The sequence below is a fragment of the Equus quagga genome, chromosome 1 (genome assembly GCF_021613505.1).
Source record: "Equus quagga isolate Etosha38 chromosome 1, UCLA_HA_Equagga_1.0, whole genome shotgun sequence".
NCBI classification, from domain to species: domain Eukaryota; kingdom Metazoa; phylum Chordata; class Mammalia; order Perissodactyla; family Equidae; genus Equus; species Equus quagga.
This window is the reverse complement of record NC_060267.1, coordinates 87,771,389-87,790,147: the sequence shown is the minus strand read 5'-3', so window position 1 is coordinate 87,790,147 and position 18,759 is coordinate 87,771,389. Positions and strand designations below refer to the sequence as shown.

The following is an 18,759-nucleotide window of genomic DNA, read 5'->3' as shown; positions in this document are numbered from 1 at the left end:
ACATACACGAGCCTGCATGTTGTGTGTGTGGCCACGTGGGTGTGCATGCTCTGCATGTGTGTGCGCACGCGTGCACCCGTGAAATGAAGATGCTCCAGGGCACTTGGTAAGATCCTTCCTTTTCCCATCTTCCAGAGGAGAAGAAAATACCTCTGCTGGTCACTGACACCTCAAGCATCTGAACGATACTTTGACAAGCTGACCCCCTGACACACACGTACAGGAGGCTTCTGGGAATGGGGTTTTTGGTACAACTTTCGCATAACCAGTAAGAGGGGGCCGAGGGATGAAACAGTGTGACTTTCATAACTGCCAAGCCTGTGACACGCCAAGTTTCCTCAGTCATCCAACCTGAGAGACACTGACACACAGGCTCAGCAAACAGCTCGGGTCCGTCAGACGGCTCATGTAATCTGCTCTTTATATTCCTCCCGGCTTGTCATTGCTTACCTGTGACCAGAGGCTGTGTGTTCTGGGGCTTCTTTAAAGCTAAATCAGAAAGATAAATAAATCCTCTCAAATGATGCGTGTTCTGGGCACCCAGCCCAGGCCCTCGAGCCTTCTCTCTTCCCACCGCTGGAAGGCAGGGGACAAGGGCAGGGCCACCTCGGAGCTCCCGGAGGCCCCCTCACTCCTCCTCCTGGCTTCTGCTCCCCTGCCTCCAGCCGTGTGTGAACCCCTGCTGCTTGCGGGCCTGGGGGCACAGGCTTGACTGAGCCCTATTCTCTTGGAGCCTTGCCATGCTCTAGTCTCCAGGGCTCTTCCTCACGTCACCGAAGGGCCCGAGCAGCTCTCAGCATCCTTCCCTCAGCGAGCGCCTGCCGCGTGCCCCTGACTGCCGCCCAGCCCGGAGTGCACTACAGGGCCGGTCCCTTTGCACGAGCCTCTCCACGGCTCCCCCAGCCCGTTCTCCGCAGGTGTGAGCAACCGGCCACTTGCGAGCTTTACCTCACTGGATCTTCACTGGTCTCTCTGGGGAGGCTTTTCATACCTCCATTTCTGTTTCTACCACTGAGGACACCGAGGCCCAGAGGGTGAACAGCCTGGTTCCTGATCACAGATTTGGGTGAACGGTAGAGCTGGGGGGACTTGGCCTCCAGGCCTCCTGCTCCTCCTCTGGCCGCTGGCCTTCCAGTGATGCAAAGACGTCACCAGCGAGGAGCTGGCTGCACCCTGGGGGGAACGCACAGGCATTTCTGGCCAGCAATGCATCAGCCTGGCACCACGGGGCCTTGTCACTGGAATGCCAGACAGTCCACACGCCCGTTTCCGGCTGAGGGGAGCAGCTACTCTACACCCACAGGGCCCGCAGGACGTCCCTGGTATCCCACAGCTTCCCTAGAGGCCTTAATCTCAGGTGCCACCTCTCCTGAATGGGTGCTGGCCCCGAGCAAGAGGCAAGTGCCTTTCAGCCTCCAGCACACACTGGACAGTAGAGGCTGGAGGTCAAGAATGGATCCCGGCCCAGCCTGCTTGAGCTGTGTGACTGTGGGTAAGTTAACTAGCTCTCTGTGCCTTTGTGTCTGCATCTGTAAGCTGAGACTAATGATATCTACACCTCTTAGGGTTGTTATGAGGGCAGCAGGGATGATTTGGGTAGAATATTGAGAACAAGAGCTGACACTCTATAAATGCTAGGTGGGTGTTTATCATTGTTATTATTCCTCACTTCCCAAACAGAAAGAAAACGACCAACGTCTGTTCTGGAACCCCTCCGTCTCTATGCCCTCCCCCCAACCCTAGGAAAAGCAGTTTCCTGTAAATAATCCTCACGCAGGGAGGGGGCAGGGCAGGGAGGGAGGGCGTCCCTGAGCCACGAGGCTGCGGCGACATGACAAATAAGCCGCAGGCTGACAATGTCTCCAAGACATATTGCCGTTTACCCTGTCGTTCGGGCTTGCCATCTGTGCCGCCCGGTGGGGCTGGCTTCCCAGGCTGCTCTGGGGGCCAGCGGGAGCGTCCACTGGTCCCGGGACAGATCTGCAGGCTCAGCCGGCCATCAGATAGGCTCCTAACGAGAGCACACGGAATCTGCGCACTGCTCCCCGGGGCACCGGGCCTTCCTTCCCGGGGAGGCCCGGGGTCTCTGCTCTCACAACAGGGAACCAGCAGTGCTCATGACCCACTGAGCCTTCCTGCCCTGCTTCTCTGCAGCCACCACCACTGAGGCCCGGGCACAGGCTGCCGGCCAGAAGGGAGACCGGATGGCGACATGAACTTGACTGCAGAGCCCTCACAGTCAACTTTGATGCTGCATCTCAGGAGGTTGGGGGTACAAATATTGAGAAGGCCAAGTGCTTCCCTCATGGAGTGTACAGTCTAGGAAATGAGAAAGAAACTTAAAACCAAGAGCAGAAGAGTGTGAAAGGCTATGAGAGAACTCTGTAGAAGGCACCCAGGGGGCACTGTCGTGATTTACTGTGTGTCCTTGGGAAACTCACTTAACCTCTCTGAACCTCAGTTCCTCACTCATAGTACCCCATGTTTCCCAGGGTGGTCGGGAGGATTAAATAAGTTCATACATAAAGTGATTTCGCTCAATAAGCACTGACTATCATTCCTGAAACCAAAAAGACACGCATGTCACTTGCTCCTCCACGGCAAGGCTGGTCAAGAGAGGACAGAAGCCAGTCCTTCTCATTGCAGGTAATGACACAACAGTCACCCCGGCCAGCACAGCTGCCCATGGGACTCAGGGCTTATTGGGCCCAGACCAGCCCTTCCAGGTTCAGAAATATCCCAGGTCTCTGGGCACGAAACGTAGGAAGTGGCTAAATTTGCCCAAATTATAGGCTGTCCTTACTTTTAACCATGAAGAATGACTCTCTGCCTTCCTCTGGAAATGAGCCTTAGTAAGGAGGTGCTGTGGGCTTATTCACTCTCATCCGAAACCACAGTAACGACAGGAAACCAGGGAGGCTGTCACTGTCCCCCAGACCCACAGCCTGAGAGGGAGAGGGCCCGTGGACCTCTGTGGCCCGGCCCCATCTGCCAGGATCGCCCTGTGGACGGCTGCACTCTGTGCCCACGGCCACTGAGCCTTCTCCAGGGAACCCACCTCAAGGGACTGAAGAGCACGCCTCATTTCCACAGTTGGCACCTGAGTGTTTATGGCGGCGGTTACAGCAAACTGGTGTGTGCTCCAGGCAGCCTCCCGCTGCCCCCAGGCTCTCTGTGAGTTATCAACCAGAGTGGGCCCCTGGGCTGGGCACACAGCAGTTTCTCGGGAACTGGGCACTGAATGGGTGAACGGCCTCGCTGACTTCTCACAGCCCCGGCCCCGTGTGGGATGGGTGCGGGGAGCCCTGCGTAGACAGGAGGACACGGAGCCTGAAGGGCAGGGTCTGTGAGTTCCTGGACGGCGCCAGCCTGGGAGGCGGTAGTCTGCAGGGCCCCACTTCCTCTCTGCACCATGCTGCCCGTGTCCTCGTGCGCGTCCCTGGAGCATCACCGGGGAATGTGGGAAGGGTTTCAGATAGAACTTCCAACAATCACAGTTTTGGACTAAGGCTCTTGAAATAATTTAAAAAAAAATGAATTAGTTGGTGTTCCATGATGAACTCTAAGAACAGAACAGTCTAGTAGCAGCAACCAGCCCCTTTAATAACAAGGAAACTATGTGGTAAAGAAGACAGAGCATGGCTGGGCTGGGGGCCTCTGAACGCAGAGCTCTGCCCACGAGGAGGAGGAAGCTGACCCAGGGCAGCTGACGTGCACGTGGAGGGGACCCGAGAGATGTGTGCTCACACTTGGGGCACAAAGGCAGCTGGAGGTGCCCATGGAAGGAACCAGGGGAGAAAGGGAGTCACTGGGCCTGGCTGCTGGGAAAAGCAGGGCTGGGGTGCAGGTGGGAGACTGGTCAGGATGTGGACGGGGAACAGGAAGGCTCCTGGGGCAGGAGGGAGACCAGAGTAAAGGCCCGAGGAGGAGGCTGACCTGTCGGAGCAGAGGGGGACATGAAGCCACTGCCCGGCCACGGCCACGGCCTCGGCCGAGGCCTGAGAGCAACGCAGGACAAGAACATTATAGAACTTAGGGCCAGAAACCCAAAACGGAACAAAAAGGGGGAATTTTATTTTAATGAAGAGTAAAATACACAGTCATAAACCTTCATGGCATGAATAACATTACATTGAAACGTACAAAACACCACCAATGCTCAAAAATGATAATGATAAAAAAGAAATCTACAAAACACTAAAACACTACCATTCTTTGATCAAGTAGGATGGATGGACGTGGACATGGATGTACCATCCATCCTATCTGATCAGAGAATGGCAGTGTGTGTGTGTGTGTGTGTGTGTGTGTGTCTATCTCAAACACAGTGCCTTATAGAAAGAAGACACATTTTCAAGTGTCATTTACTAAAACTGATCACGCAGAGGATGACAAAGAAAGACTAAATATCTGTGAAAAAAAAATTAGACAGGCTACATTCTCTGACCACCTTGCAAAAAAAATTAGAAATTAATACGAAAAGATTAAACAAAATCTGAATCACTCTGAAAAAAGTATTTTCTAACACTTGAGTCAGAGGCAATCAAAATTAAATTATATATTTATAAATATGAGTACTATACACCAGAATACCAGCAAATACACAAAAATATTAACATAGCTTTAAATACTTGTATTAAAAATCAAAAAGAAGTGAAAACAAATGAGGTGACCATTCAACCCAAGAAGCTACAAAAACCAAAAGAAGCCAAAAGAAAGCAGAAAAAGGAGCTAAAGATAAAATTAAATAACGAAATATAAGGCAAAAGCCTAATGCCTTGAAAAATAAATTAAAAACTAGTTATTTAAAACAATAAATAAAACAAATAAGTCCTTACCATGGATAACCAAGAAAAAGAGAGGAAAAAAAATAACATGAGGGATAAATATGACCACATGTATATTAATTTTAAAATCAAAATAAGCTCTTAGGCACAATTTTATACCACTAAACTTTAAAATTTATATGAAAGAGCTGATTTCTCTTTGAAAGAAAATATAAATAACAAAACTGACTCAAGAAAGAGCAGAAAGCCTGAAAAAAAAATTCACAATTGTGAAAGAAATTCAAATCATTGTCCCTCCCTCCCAAAACACCACTCACTCCCCAGATGCTTTCAGGTCCATTTATTTCTTAAGGGAACTTTCTTTCATTTTCCTTCTTCCCCTCAAGAAAAAGATAGTACAGTATTTTAAAAATATTCTTATATTTGAAAGAAAAAACCTCTTGATTCTCAGATCACTCAAAAATAATATCTTGACAAGCATTAAGCCCAATCTCACTTATAGAAATACCAAAATCCTAACTTAAATAACAGCAGCTGAAATCTAGTACTATATGTAAAGAATAATGCCCCAAAATAAAGCAGGATTTATTTCAGAAACATAACCATAATTTTCTAAATGCTAAATCATCAAAATAAAAATTGATTAGTATCGATAAGTTAAATGAGAAAAAATACAATATTGTGTTATTGATAGATTCTGAAGTTACTTTTATATGAAATTGAAATTAGTGCCCGAATTTAAAAAAAAAAAAAAAAAAAAACACAACTCCCAGGAAAATAGCAATAGAAGAATGGCTCCTTTAACATGATCAAACTCTCTTCTCGATTACCAGCCTCTCTCAGACCTGAGTAGCAACACTAGAAACAGCCCCATCGAAGTCAGGAACCAGAGAGAACTTTCGCAAGCTATTGCTACTGTCATTTGCTGCTTTGGATGTTCTGGCCAACGATACAAAGCAAGAAAAAGAAATAAGGTATAAATGTTATCAAAGAGCCAAGATCATATTTGCAAGATGATGTTGCTGTCTATCGAGAAAACTCAAGGAAATCAGTTGGAAGCTACCAGGAATAAACAAGCAAGGTGGCCCGTTACAAAATGAATATTCAAAAACCAGCAGTATTCTTATAAATATAAATAAGCAATGCCCAGTTAAAACATAATGGGCAAAGCAACAATGAAAACATTTAAAACCTAGGAATTAGATAAACAGAAAGTAAACTATAATACTTTACTGAATGATATAAAGGAACATTTCAATAAATGCAGCCATACTGCCTTTTTTCTAGAAGGAAAGATCAAGTACTTTAAAAACGACCACTCTCCCCAAATTAATTTATAACTTCAATATTTTCTCAATCAAAACTTTGAAAGGATTCTCCTTGGAACTTGAAGTGATTCTAAATTTCCACTGGGTAAAAAAATTGAGCTCAAGCGCTCGCCTCGGCAGCACACATACTAAAATTGTAAAGATACAGAGGTTAGCATGACCCCTGCACAAGGAGGGCACGAAAATTCATGGAGCATTCCATACTAAAAAAAAAAATTGAGCTAGAATTACCAGGAACATTTTGAAAAACAACTACAAAGAATAATGAGACAGGATATCAAACATATACATTTACAATAATTAAAAATGTGATCCTCCCATGAGAAGACGCATTCAAGTCAATGGAACAGGGCACAAGCCACAAAATATATCACAGTAGGTAATAGGAGGTTGATAGAAGATTTTTGTTACAAACTCATTTGAAAAGAAAGCTTATTTAATAAGTAATGCTGGGACAATGATAAATAATTTGGAAAAACATAGTTAGATCCTTATGCCATACATGAAAATAAATTACAGATGAATTTTAGATTTAAATGTAAAAAAAAAAAAGGGAGATACCAGAATATACCAAGAGATAAAGAAGGTCTTGCTAAAATGCAATAGCAAAGGCACAAAACTCAAAGGACAAACCACAAACTGGAAAAAAGCAGTAGTAACACAAGAGCAAGAAAGGGCCTTGTTCCGTAAGGAGCTGCTACGGCCCAATAAGCACAAGCCGGACTTGAACAGAAAAGCTGTAGTATAAACAGGAAAGCACTGGAGGGATCCAGATGGCCAGGCCACAGAGGGAAATGCGCCCCTCACTAGTAAACAGGGAAATGTAAACTAACAGTAAGATGCCGTCTCATCTTTCAAATGGATAAGGATTTCAGAAAATAGTAGCCAGTTAGTAAGATTTCAGGGAAGAAAAATTCTTTCGCACATGTGGGAGTGTAAATGGATTCAGCCGTCTTGGTGGGCAATTTGTCATCATGTATCAAAATGCTTAAAAATGCACACTTACCCTAAGGCACAAAGATATACCTAAAGGAATGTTCACCAAAGCGTCATTTTTAGAAGTGAAAACAGCGTACGCACCCAGTCATAGGGACTGGGCAGAGAAAGTGCATTGTACCGAGAGGAAGGTGAAGCAGCCATTCAGTTTGCCCTGAGGAAGACTATGAACCAGGAGAAAGGAGCATGACCAGGTCTCAAAACAGGACGGACATTCTCAGCAATAAAAAGGAGCGAGCTACTGCTATATGGAACAACGTGGACGGCTCTCAGAAACACTGTGCTGAGCGACACAGACAGCAGGTGCACGCTGTATGATTCCACGGATGATAACACGAAACGCACGAGGGACTGGCAGGGACTGGGGGTGAGGGAGGAAAATGACTGGAAACAGGAACAAGAGAGCTTTTTAGGGTGATGGAAAAATTCCCTATCTCGCTTCTGGTGTTGGTTACATAACATTTAGCATGTAATTTGACATTTGTCAAAATTCATTGAAATGCACACATTAAGAGGGTGAATTTTACTGTATGTAAATAATACCTCAATAAATCTGATCAAAAAACCAGCACGGACAATTAGGTAGAAATATACTTTTATGTATAAATATGCATGGTATAGGAAAAAGTTGAAAGATATACCTTAAAATATTGTTTCTCTGGGTAATTTTATGTATTTCCCCACTTTTCTACAATGAACATGTTACTTTTATAAATTAGAAAACTTTGTGCCTGTTTTTGATAAAGAAAAATCTATCAATGAACTTTTCTGTCTAGTAACAAACTATTTTTTAGGTTCTTAGAGGAACTGCTGAGTCCCACCAGCCCTGCAAGGTGTCTGATTCTCAACAGGTGCTCCGAAGGGGTGGTGGGAGGGCAGAGCAGCAAGAAGGACCACCTGGTCCAACGGCTTCATTTGCAGCTGGGAAAATGGAATCCTAGAGAAAGCCAACAACTTTCTCCAGTTTGGAAGTGGTCAAAATGAGCCTTAAACCTCAGAGAGCAGAGCTATTTCCACCACGCCGGAGCATCTGTGGAATCCTGAGCTCGTACCTAACCATCCCAGGAGAATTCAAGCTCCCGATGAGTTGAAGATAAGCTACAGACAATGTTTCCCAAATTTTAGGAAACAGTGTCTCATGTCCCAGCTTCATCTATTTTTTTCCAGTATAATTACTGACTTCATATTTTTCTTTACATCTGAAAACTCACTTTTTAAAATTTTTAAAAATTAAAAAACCCTTTATTTTTTTATTATTTTTAAATTTAATTCTTTCTGAAACTCACTATTTAAAACTCAAAACTACCATTCCTGGGTATGTGCTCCCACCTCCCACTGCCATGGGAAGGGCAGGGCCTCCTGGGGAAGAGGACGCACCCCTGCAGGCTGATGTCGGCTGGGCTGAGCGCCTTCCCATGTTTGACCAGAAGCTCTAGGAGCCACTGAGTGTTTCTTCCAGGTCTCTTGCTCCTCTCCTCTACTCTAAGAACAGCATGTTGCAGATAGGGGCTGGTCCCAGAACGAGACGATGCATGGAGCGGGACCCCATCAATCTGCAGTCACCAACTCAGAACTTGAGTGCCGTACAAAATGGTGGTGGTGTCAGCCACCGTGGTTTGTCACTGCAGCATAACCCAGCAAAGCCTGATTAATATACCCACTTTAATCTTATCCTAAACAATGCTATCCACTGATATACTATTATGGGTGAAATAAAAAATTAAGAAGGCCATCCACATCTCTCCCTCAGGGGCACACGCCCCACCTTTTGGGAAATGCTGCTACAGCCTGAAGGAGGGAGTGGATAGGTACCAGAGGAGAGGTAGTTTATAAAGAGGCAGCTCCGAAGAGATAGGGCCATACAGATAAAACTCAGAAAGCTCTGAATTTTCCCCGAAGAACTGTAAGCTGCACCACTGATTTCATAATTCGCTGTGCTCGTGTGTGTGTATAACTGCTTGAACAGTAAACATCAATTGTAAGACATATCCAATATTCAGAAATGTTAAAATATGCAAGGAACGCCCAGCTAAGATTCAAGGGATGTTGGGAAGCATGGGGAAATCAAGGCGGTGACCCTGTGGCCAGCTATTTCCCCAGGCACTAGCTTCATTATTAACCTTCCAGCTACTAATTCTTCTTAAAACAAAAACCACTCTGACCACCCAAATAAAAACATCCTTATCTACTCCACCGCTTAATAATTTAGCTACTCGGCATAATGGATACCGTTCAGCTGTCTAGAACTTTCAGTTGGCTCTATCATGCTCGAATCATTAATGGTCCACTTGTTTCGTTCAGGTAAATTACATTTGCATATGCAAATTATGCCTAAATTCTCTATACTATTAATGTTATTACTAATTACATAATAATAGTTACCAATTTCCACACAGATCAAACTTACAGTTTTGTAGCTATTAGGGAAATTGTGCTTTGTAATTAAGATAATCCTCATTTCCAGATGCTAATTAACTATATAATAATTAGTCTCATTCACTAATGCAAATTAAGGATTTTCATCTTTATTGATAAAGGAGTTGCTTCTTATCGGTTAAGGAAAGATAGCCCCAGAAATCTTGCAGAGAAACACTTTTCCTCCTCTAAAGGTTAAAAGGTAAATTCATTTTTATCAGTCTCATTTGAGGATGCAAATTAGGTCTTGATTAATCAAGTCAAAGATAAATGTGCTGGTCTTATTTCAGGACAGAACATATAGCTTATTGAGTTCATCTCTTTCCTCTTCCAAATAGTCAGATAAACAGAGTTCACAGAGCAGAAGTCTTCCTAGCGGGAGCAGTTCATCTGTGGTCAGAGGAAAGCACTGCCATCCACGTGTCTCTTACGCTACCTTTTGTTTTCCCTGGAAGCACTGTGGGAGCATCCCAAAATAGCTGTGTCCTCACGGTTCGGCCACAAATGGGAAGGAGCGAGAAAAGGTTTTTTGTGAGTAAATACAGAGAAAAAAGGGAAAGCCACATTTGCTTGGATTATTAAGTTTTCTGTGCTCCAAACAGAATACAAACTGGCACCTCCCATCGTGAGTAATGAGGGCTGCCTCGGCGAGAACAGAAGGGCTGACAGCCAGCGAGGCCTAGTTGGCAGCCCCGGCCCAGGCCGTGCCGCATTCATCATCCGATAAACCGATCCACCAATTCCGCACCACCATTTGTCATTAATTATGCTAATCAGCACGCCATTACTCTCTGATGACACTGTAGCTGTTATTAGCTAGTTATGGCTTTTCAAAAGCACAACTTATTGTGCATGCACGGGCTGTGCGTGCATTAGCCTACAGGGAAGAAATGTCCAATTATGAAAAGAAGAAATTTGCTATTATCTTTTTATAACAAACCAATTTAGTAATTAGAAAAGTCTCTGAACTCATACGTTCCTTTTTTTTCTCTCCCTTAAAATAATTGAAACAAAAAAAAATGTGCTTTTCAATATTTCTCTGAAAGCAAAGGAAATACCGACATGGAGATTTTTTTGTGACATGTTTAAAAACGGGGCCTAGGGAAGGACCGCGTGATGCTCGGGGCGCACAGAGATTCCTGTTGGGCTGGACTTTTTCTTTCCCACTTTGAATGAGCAGGACCATGTTATTACGTATATCTCAGTTGCCACAAATGCCTGAAAGGTGAAAGCACACCCTTGTGACCTTTTACAGTTCACTCGTGGCAGAGCAAAGCTGTTCACGTAACGATGCCAGGCTGCGCACAACTTACCTGGCAGATGCTCGCACAAGCAGCACAGCGACAGCCTCCTTTAACCCTCTCGTGCCCCCGTGACACTGCCAAGAGCATCAGTGCCGCTCAAATGACCTTGGAGATGTACAATTTGGCCAAATTAGCACACATGCATTGATTCAGGGGAGAAAAAGGACTGTCTCCAGTCTTGCAGAAAAACAGAGCCTTCTGGGGTCAGCAGCCAGCCCAAGTCAGAGGAGACCCTACTCTGAAACTCGGGGCTCGCCAGAGGGGCTCACACGAAGCCTGCAGTGTCCGCAGGGCCAGCCTGGGGGCTCTTGTGCAGACCAGGCACTGATTCCAAGCTGTTGTGTTTGGGCTGGAGTCTTTACCACTAGTTTTAGAAGCTTCGTCTGTATTAAGAGCTCATTAATATCATCAGAGTAAATGGGCCTATTAAAACATCTTTAAGCAATATCTGAACATAAATCTCCCTAAACTATATTTAATGACTATACTTAAGATACATTATATGCAAGTCTTAATGAGACATTAGATAGCATTTTGAAGATTAAAATTAGAGAATCCATATAAAGTCTGTCCACTTAATGTGGCCTTAAGCTACACTGATGAAAGCATTACCACCAAATTATTACTGCATTAGAACAAATATTTTTAATCATGTCTGATTTATGCATTCTCTTTTTCATATAATTTTAATTTTCACAAAAATACATTTTGAGTTTACAAAAGAGGGTACGTGAGAGGTTTCAAGTTTTTGAAGTCCTCTGGAGGTAAGGCGAACACAGGACGTGGTACCGCTTACTGAAAGTGCTCTGGGCTCTGAATCGCATTTCTTTATGTTTAGTTTAATTAGTCAATCTAGCACAATTGGTAACCAAATATAGTTAGCTTACTATTAAACTTCCTCCAAGACTGGGCCAGAAACAAAATAGAATTTCACCAAAAATATTCTGAAGACTAGTATATAGTAGAATGCACACAGTATAATCTCTCTAATACTGTGGGGGTAACATCCGGGCTCTAGCTGAGTCAGTCTGTCTGGGTCCTGTGGAGACCCCACACTCCGAGACAGCAGCCGCAGCCCTGCACCCTGTGCCCCACCCCCGCCCCTGAGCAGATGCAGACAGAGCCGTGCTCTGAGTTCCGAGGTCTGCAACCTTCTGTTGGTCTGTTTCCCCAGAGGCTGCCAGGGAGGTGTCGATGAAGTCCTGCTCCCACTCCAGGGCCCCCTCTGTGAAGAGCAATCAGTGCTGCCTGTCGAAGGATATTAAAAAAACGAGTTTGACTCCCCCAGGGCTAAGGGAGTTGAACCCTTTACACAGATCCAAATCCGCCTCAAGTCTGTTCAAACAAGGACGCGTTTTCGAGCCTGTGGGACGTGGACCTGGGTGGGAAGGTGCTGATGCCCAGGTCTGAACCACTTGAGTGAGTAGTCGGGACACAGAAAGCTCGGTGGGAGTCTCTCTGTATACAGGATTCTACTCTGTTTAGAACAGAAACATATACCCTGAGTCTACAAAAACCCTGGTAAGACTTAATACACAGTGGTCCTTTTTTGAAAACCAGTCAAACTTCAGATTACATACATAGAAATATTTTTCTTTATATTTATCTGCTATATTTAAAATACTACACTCCCAGACAGGATTTTCGATGCAACAGAAAATCTGTTTTCTCCTACCTGGTCTCCCCCCCAACCCCCCGCCACCTGGAAGACTGCACCTACCCTGCATCGAGATAACAGCCCTGCAAGCCCAGTTTGGGGTGAGTCTGCCGAGTCTTTCATATCCTACTACCAGCTGAACTGTGGGGAGAATGTTATCTGAGAACGTGGACAAGGATAAGCTGAGATTAATGTCACCTGGTGGCACACACAGCCTGGACTTGGATCTGACACTAGCACAGGATGCTTTGCAAAAACCCACACTTTATCATTGAGGCTTTTTAAGACTTGTTTTTTTTTTTTTGATACTTTATACCAAAGTGTAATTACCTTTTATAAATGCTATTCAACTATGAAAGACTTCCGGGATTATGTAAATCAAGACGAGTCGAACCTGTGACACCTCCCTTAATAGAATGAGATTATCTGGCTTTTTTTTTTTTTTTTCCCTTCAAAGAAGAAGAAAGTAGTACAATTTAAACACTCTGGTCATTAAAAGAAGACCCCTCCTTTAGCATGTAAAATCTGTAGCAACAAGCCTCTTTCCATTTGCTTCGCCCAGATATTCTCTCCCCAAAAAGAACTACTTCCTAGTACAATTTTGCATTTTTAACCGTATGAATTAGGCATTCTTCATAAATAACAGCTATGTTCTATACACGGGAGCTCCTTTTTATTAGGGGCACTGTAATGAACAATGAGCAATGTGTTCTATTATTCTTTGTCAAATCACAAAATGCTACATTAGAATAACTGTGCTGGTCAATGTAATATAGTAGATTAAATTCAACTTCTGTGGAAAAACCACTGTAAAACAGCATGATAAGAAGGCTATAAAAAATTTAATTTTACTCCAAACTCCATCACAAAAAAAATGGTGTGAAAAGTAATTTTGCATAATCAGTACACGCCATCTGGAACAATTAACCGATTTCTATAGAACTATGAGGATCAGTCATATCTGCTTATTAAAGATCAGAAATTATACAAGTAATAAATCCTTGAAAAAACTAAGCGTACTCCCGCCTGTCAACGCTATTTTAACTTCAAATACTGAAGAACGCCTGATAAGGCTGAAAAGAAGAGATTAATATATGCAAATTACATCCAGCATTTAAAACCCCCACAACTGTCTCCGGTTTTCTGTCCCTTATTGCTGCCTTTATGTTTTATTCATACACCAACTCACCTGTCACTTCATAAGCTATAATATTATGGGGGTATTATTAAACAGCATAAAGCCGTGCTTTAATTGGAAAGCTTCATTGCATTTTCCAATTATTTGGAGTAAATTAAAAGCAGATGCACGTAGTTTAATAAGGAGTCTAATATCAGTTCCGGGAAATCAAAATTCATTGTCATTACTATGCCGTGATAGTTTTGCAAACTGTACTCAGTTTCAGAGGTTTTCAAAAGAAAATCTGTCTATGCAATCTGTTAATTGTCATTCGGTTAATAACTGTTTAAATATCCAAACTACACAGCAGCTTCCTATTAAAAAAAATTAAACTATGGGGTTTATGCAAGCAAACAAACACGGAGTGCCACTCCCGGGCTGGGCTGGACTTTTCTGACTTGCCTGTTCACCTTAAAACAATGGAGGCCGGGAGAAACCCACCCACGTGGCAGCTTAGCCCGGAGGGGAGGACAAAGAACGGCAGTTCTCCACTCCTATGAGCGCCAGAGGTTTGAGCACCGTCAGACAGCTCTCGGTGGAAAAGGGCAGAAGCCATGTTATAAATTGCGTTTTCAGAGGTCTGCGCTGCTCAGCAAAAAATTAGCTTCCGAAGTTTTAATTGGTCCACCTAAAATAAATCCTTTTAATGAGTGAATTAACCGATTCAGGACACAAACATGGAAAAATCAAAGAAAGCAAATGTCGTGAGCAGTTTGTTTTTAAAAAATTGACCCCTGAAGGGCTGTTCCCTTGTTGGTTCATGACCCGGGAGTGGAGTGTTCCCCAGCCTCTGCAGGGGCCGCCCACAGTGCCTACCAGTGGACGGAACTGCCAGACAAAGGACTGTATCCGAAGCCATTATGGATTTCAAGAACTAGATCGTAAAGGTTACTCTTCAGATGTAGTTACATCGTAGGTCTGCAGCTACAAGTTGCATACATACAAATACATGTAGCTCGAGCATTTACACATGGAAAGTCACAGGTACACTCAAACTAGTACACGTAACCTTTTCATTTTTATACTAAGTGACAGACTTTTTCAAATCCTAGGTGTGTAAATTATAATAGGACAAGCAGTAATTGACTTTTAAACTCCACCCACTGCGAGGGCTACAATTAATCTGTTTTCAGCCTAAGAACTGCTGCTCTGCAAAGTTCATAACTTGTAGGCTCTTTTCTCCAGTCCAATTAAGACCTAAGAGTCTCTCTAAAAGGGAACTGCACAGAATTTACTCTCCATCTCCCGTTTCACAGGGAGTAGTGGCCAACACCTGATCGTCCAAGGGCAAGCTGCTCCAGATCAGAGAGGACAACAAATGCTCGCACATGAGAGAGCCTTCTGGCAACACAACCAGAAACTATGCTCAGAGATGAAGATAAAAGCAATTCTTGTGCAGTGATCCAAAAAATAGCATCTCTCTTTTTTTTTTCAAAATTACCTGTTTTAATAAAGTAGACACACTGTGCTAACTGAACCATTGAATTATCTGCAAAAATGATGAATCAAAACAATAGTTTGCAAAAATAAATGACTAACCTCTGATTAAAATGTCTGTCCTCATTAAATCCAAATAAAAGGTACAATATCTCTTTAAAAAAATGTAGCCTGAAGAAAGGAGCAATCCCTCAGCATCGATAGAGAGCCTGGCGTCCTCCCATAAGATGGGGACATCTATGGAAGCTGTTTAATCTGCTCTCTCAGACCCTGGGAAAGGCCGCCTTCGATGGGCAGTGTGTCCCGCGGCCGCTGTGCAGGCCTTCAAGCCCGGGGGCCCTCGGCCTGGCAGCGAGCTCTGAAGCAGGGACTTCATGATGTGCTCCGTGGGTGGTATGACTTTCATGCTCCCTTAAACTAGCCCCGGCTCATAGCCATGTTAGGATTCTGGGGTAAGGAAAGGGGCCCTCTTTTTTTTTTATTTTTCCCTTGCTAAAGGATCCTTGGATGGGAGGGGTGGGAAGGAAAGAGCCACAAACCAAAAGGCAAAGAAGAAAGAAGTCACGTTGTTTAGATGATTGAGCACAGATATGATCCTTTCTTAATCAGAGCTGATTCGATGAGATGGGCAAAGGAAACGTGGAGGCTGATTTAAATGTTGAGAAGTTCTCTTTAAAACTGTTTTACTCAGTAGCAAACTACATCTCAAGCAATTACTTATTTCTGAACTAGGAAGGAGGTTTGCCTTGTATTACGCCAAGAGGTCCCCTGAACGGGGTAGGGGCCCTCCAGATGTGAGCTCCCTTCTGGCTCTGCCTTAGTGGACCAGCTGCCCCATCCCTGACTGCATTTTTAGGTGGGTTGGGGGGGGTCAAACCATAGGGAGAATATGACGAGTGCTTCCTAGAATAATAGGAAGCACTTGGCTGGAACAGCAGTATTTGTGATAGCCATACCACCTACCATTTTGGGGGTGCCCACCCAACACTGGGCACTTCATGTACATTATCTCTAATCCTCAAAATTGCAGAAGAGAAAATGGACTGAAATGTTACATAAACTGTCCAAAGTCATGCAGCTGGAAAGGGTGGAAACAAAAGGGTGGATCTCAAGAATCTACTGAACAACAAACACCACTGAGCGCCTCCTGCGGGCCAGGTCCCGGGCCAGGTGCTAGGCACATACCTGTGAAGGAGACATCATTGCCCCAGCCTCCCAGAACGGACCCTGAACTCCAGCGGAGAACTGTGCACTGAACAAGATGTTATAACCAAGACAGACGGCCTTTCTTAGAATTGGGAAACCTATCAGATGGCCACAGTTTACAAGAAGCATAAACAGCTAAGAAGCTTACAGCCAAAGCATCTGCCCATTTGGACCTACAAAAGGCACGACCACCTCTGGCTGAATAAGGGTGAGTGAGGACTGCGTAATTCATGGACCAAAGGACCCTCTGACAGGCGAACACATGAGGCAATGGAACATAAAGACGGGTGCCTTTACTGCCTGTAGGTAGCGAGCGATTAAATACTTCTAAGTGTGTCACCAGAAGCGATGCTCCAGGCCAACGAGGCAAGCTCTGCTCTCTCATTCAAAATTATGGATGTTGGCTCACCAGTGGATCATGAGATCGCTCATGCTATAAAACAAGTCAGGCGTGAGAAAGCGCTCTCTAACAAAGGATCTCAACCTTGGAGGAGAGCTCCGCATCACTCATTGTCTTAGAGACAATCGAAAGACAAATCTGAGGCATAAGGAGCCTCGGTCTCTGGGACACGTGATAAATATATTCCATCCAAACTCTAAGCTGGAGTGCCGGAGGTGTTTGTTTTTTTTTTGTTTTTTTTTTTAACATAAACAAGTTAGGACCATCATTGGCCATTAATAAAAGGAGGGTAAAAAGCATTGGGTATTCAGGACACAAGCACCATATGCATGACAATGGACGGGTTCGGGTGTCTGTCACAGGAAAGGTGGCTTCATTGTTCTGAAACAGACCAGAGTTACTTTTGTCCTAATGTTAGCAGTTAAGCGCATTCGTTCTGACATTCTGACAAAAGGGAGGGCGCTCATGTTGTGTGATAGATAAAGGGTAACTTTCGATCTCCTCACCGAATCTATGTGGCTGTCCACCTGCTCCCCAGGTTCTGTCAACACCCACATCTCTACTCACTGAGCCATCAAGAGTTTCAACACGCTACCCTGGAGCCTGACCCCTGTGACTGTTGTGGTCAGGGAGCGAGGCTGGCGTCCGGGGCTCAGTCACAGGGGCAGCAGGAGGACTCGGGGAGCTGGAAGCAGGCAGGAGGGGAAGCTGAGGCTGTGTGCTGATGGGAGCGCACGGGTCTGGACGGGCGCAGTAACCTCTGGCTTGGTTTCGGCAGAGGCTGGCATCTTAGGAGGCCCGATCTAGGGAAAGAAGCTACAAAGCAGGGTGACAATAAAGTGACTGTCAGTTCAAAGAGGAGCCTGGTCGTGGGCAGAGTCCAGCAGAGCTGGGGCACCGGGAGAGGAACACCTCGGGGACAGTCCCAATAAGTGAAATGGTGGGTTTGGGCCACCCACTGTCACCACAGGGCTAAGAGAAGACCATGGCAAGGGGACATCCAGGTGCCCAGAGCTGTCCCACACACGGTCTAAGCTAGACCAGTGGTGGGCCCACATCCTGATGGGAAGGAGGGTCCTTGAGGTTCCTGGAATCGTCTCTTTCCTGGCTGGAAAAGGATCTGAGAAGGGGCTGTGGAATAAGCACAATCATAGCGAGACACCTGCAGCACTGTCTACGTACCAGGCACAACTCTAACCCTCACCACGAACACTGCCATCTCCACTTCACAGGTAAGGAAACCAAGGCACAGACAGGTTAAGTTTCTTGCCTAAGGTCACTCAGCTTTCTGCGAGGGGGCTGTGTGCTCACCCCTTCACTGTTCTGCCCAGCAACGGCCAACACCCACTACTGGAGACGCCCTGTGGATTAGGGGGGTTGTCATCAATCAAGCATCAAAAGCCTCACTCTGACGGGGTCCCAGAGATGACGGTCTGGGGAATTATCTGAGATTTAAAGGACGCTGAGACCTAACACACCAAGTTGGTCCTAGCAGGATTCACGCCAGGTGAGTGTGCCATGTTCAACCTCCACGTGCCCAAGGGGGGGAAAGGGTCACACACAAGCCAAAGCAGCATCCTCCACACAGTGACTTGGAGCTTAGAGTCTGGACTCAGAGAGACCTGGGATCAAATCTCAGCCCTCCCGCTTACTGGAACTGTAACTTTGGGCAAGTCACAATCTCTCAAGACCTCAGTTTTTTCCACCTGCAAAATAAAAATATTTATAAAGACAGGATATTTATAAGAGACATTTATTTTACAAGGCTTGAGCATGGGGGCTCAGAAACACTGGCAGCTGTGCTGTGTCTATAAAATAGAGATGATAATAGTCATGGCATAAACCCTAAAGGTTTTCTGTGAGGTTTTCTTGGTAAGGATTTGTTGGGATTAAATGACAAAACGCATGCAAAGTGCTTACTACAGAGTCTTATACTCAGTAAGCGCTGGAGGAAGGTTACGTATTACTAAAATAAATTAATATAATCCATTTTAATAAAAGCAAAAACAACTTCACCTCCCTGAATGTGTTTAAATTAAAGAAGTTCCCTTA

The 18,759-nt window shown here is 44.9% G+C and overlaps 1 protein-coding gene and 1 non-coding gene across 7 annotated transcripts in view; one reads left to right on the top strand and one right to left on the bottom strand.

Moving 5' to 3' along the window:
- MVB12B (multivesicular body subunit 12B) overlaps window positions 1-18,759 on the bottom strand; it is a 188,794-nt gene that overhangs the window by 48,344 nt on the left and 121,691 nt on the right. The gene's annotated exons all lie outside the window — the stretch shown is intronic.
- On the top strand, window positions 6,220-6,323 carry LOC124231584 (U6 spliceosomal RNA). The gene has a single exon (XR_006886608.1). It is a non-coding gene; the product is annotated as a U6 spliceosomal RNA (small nuclear RNA).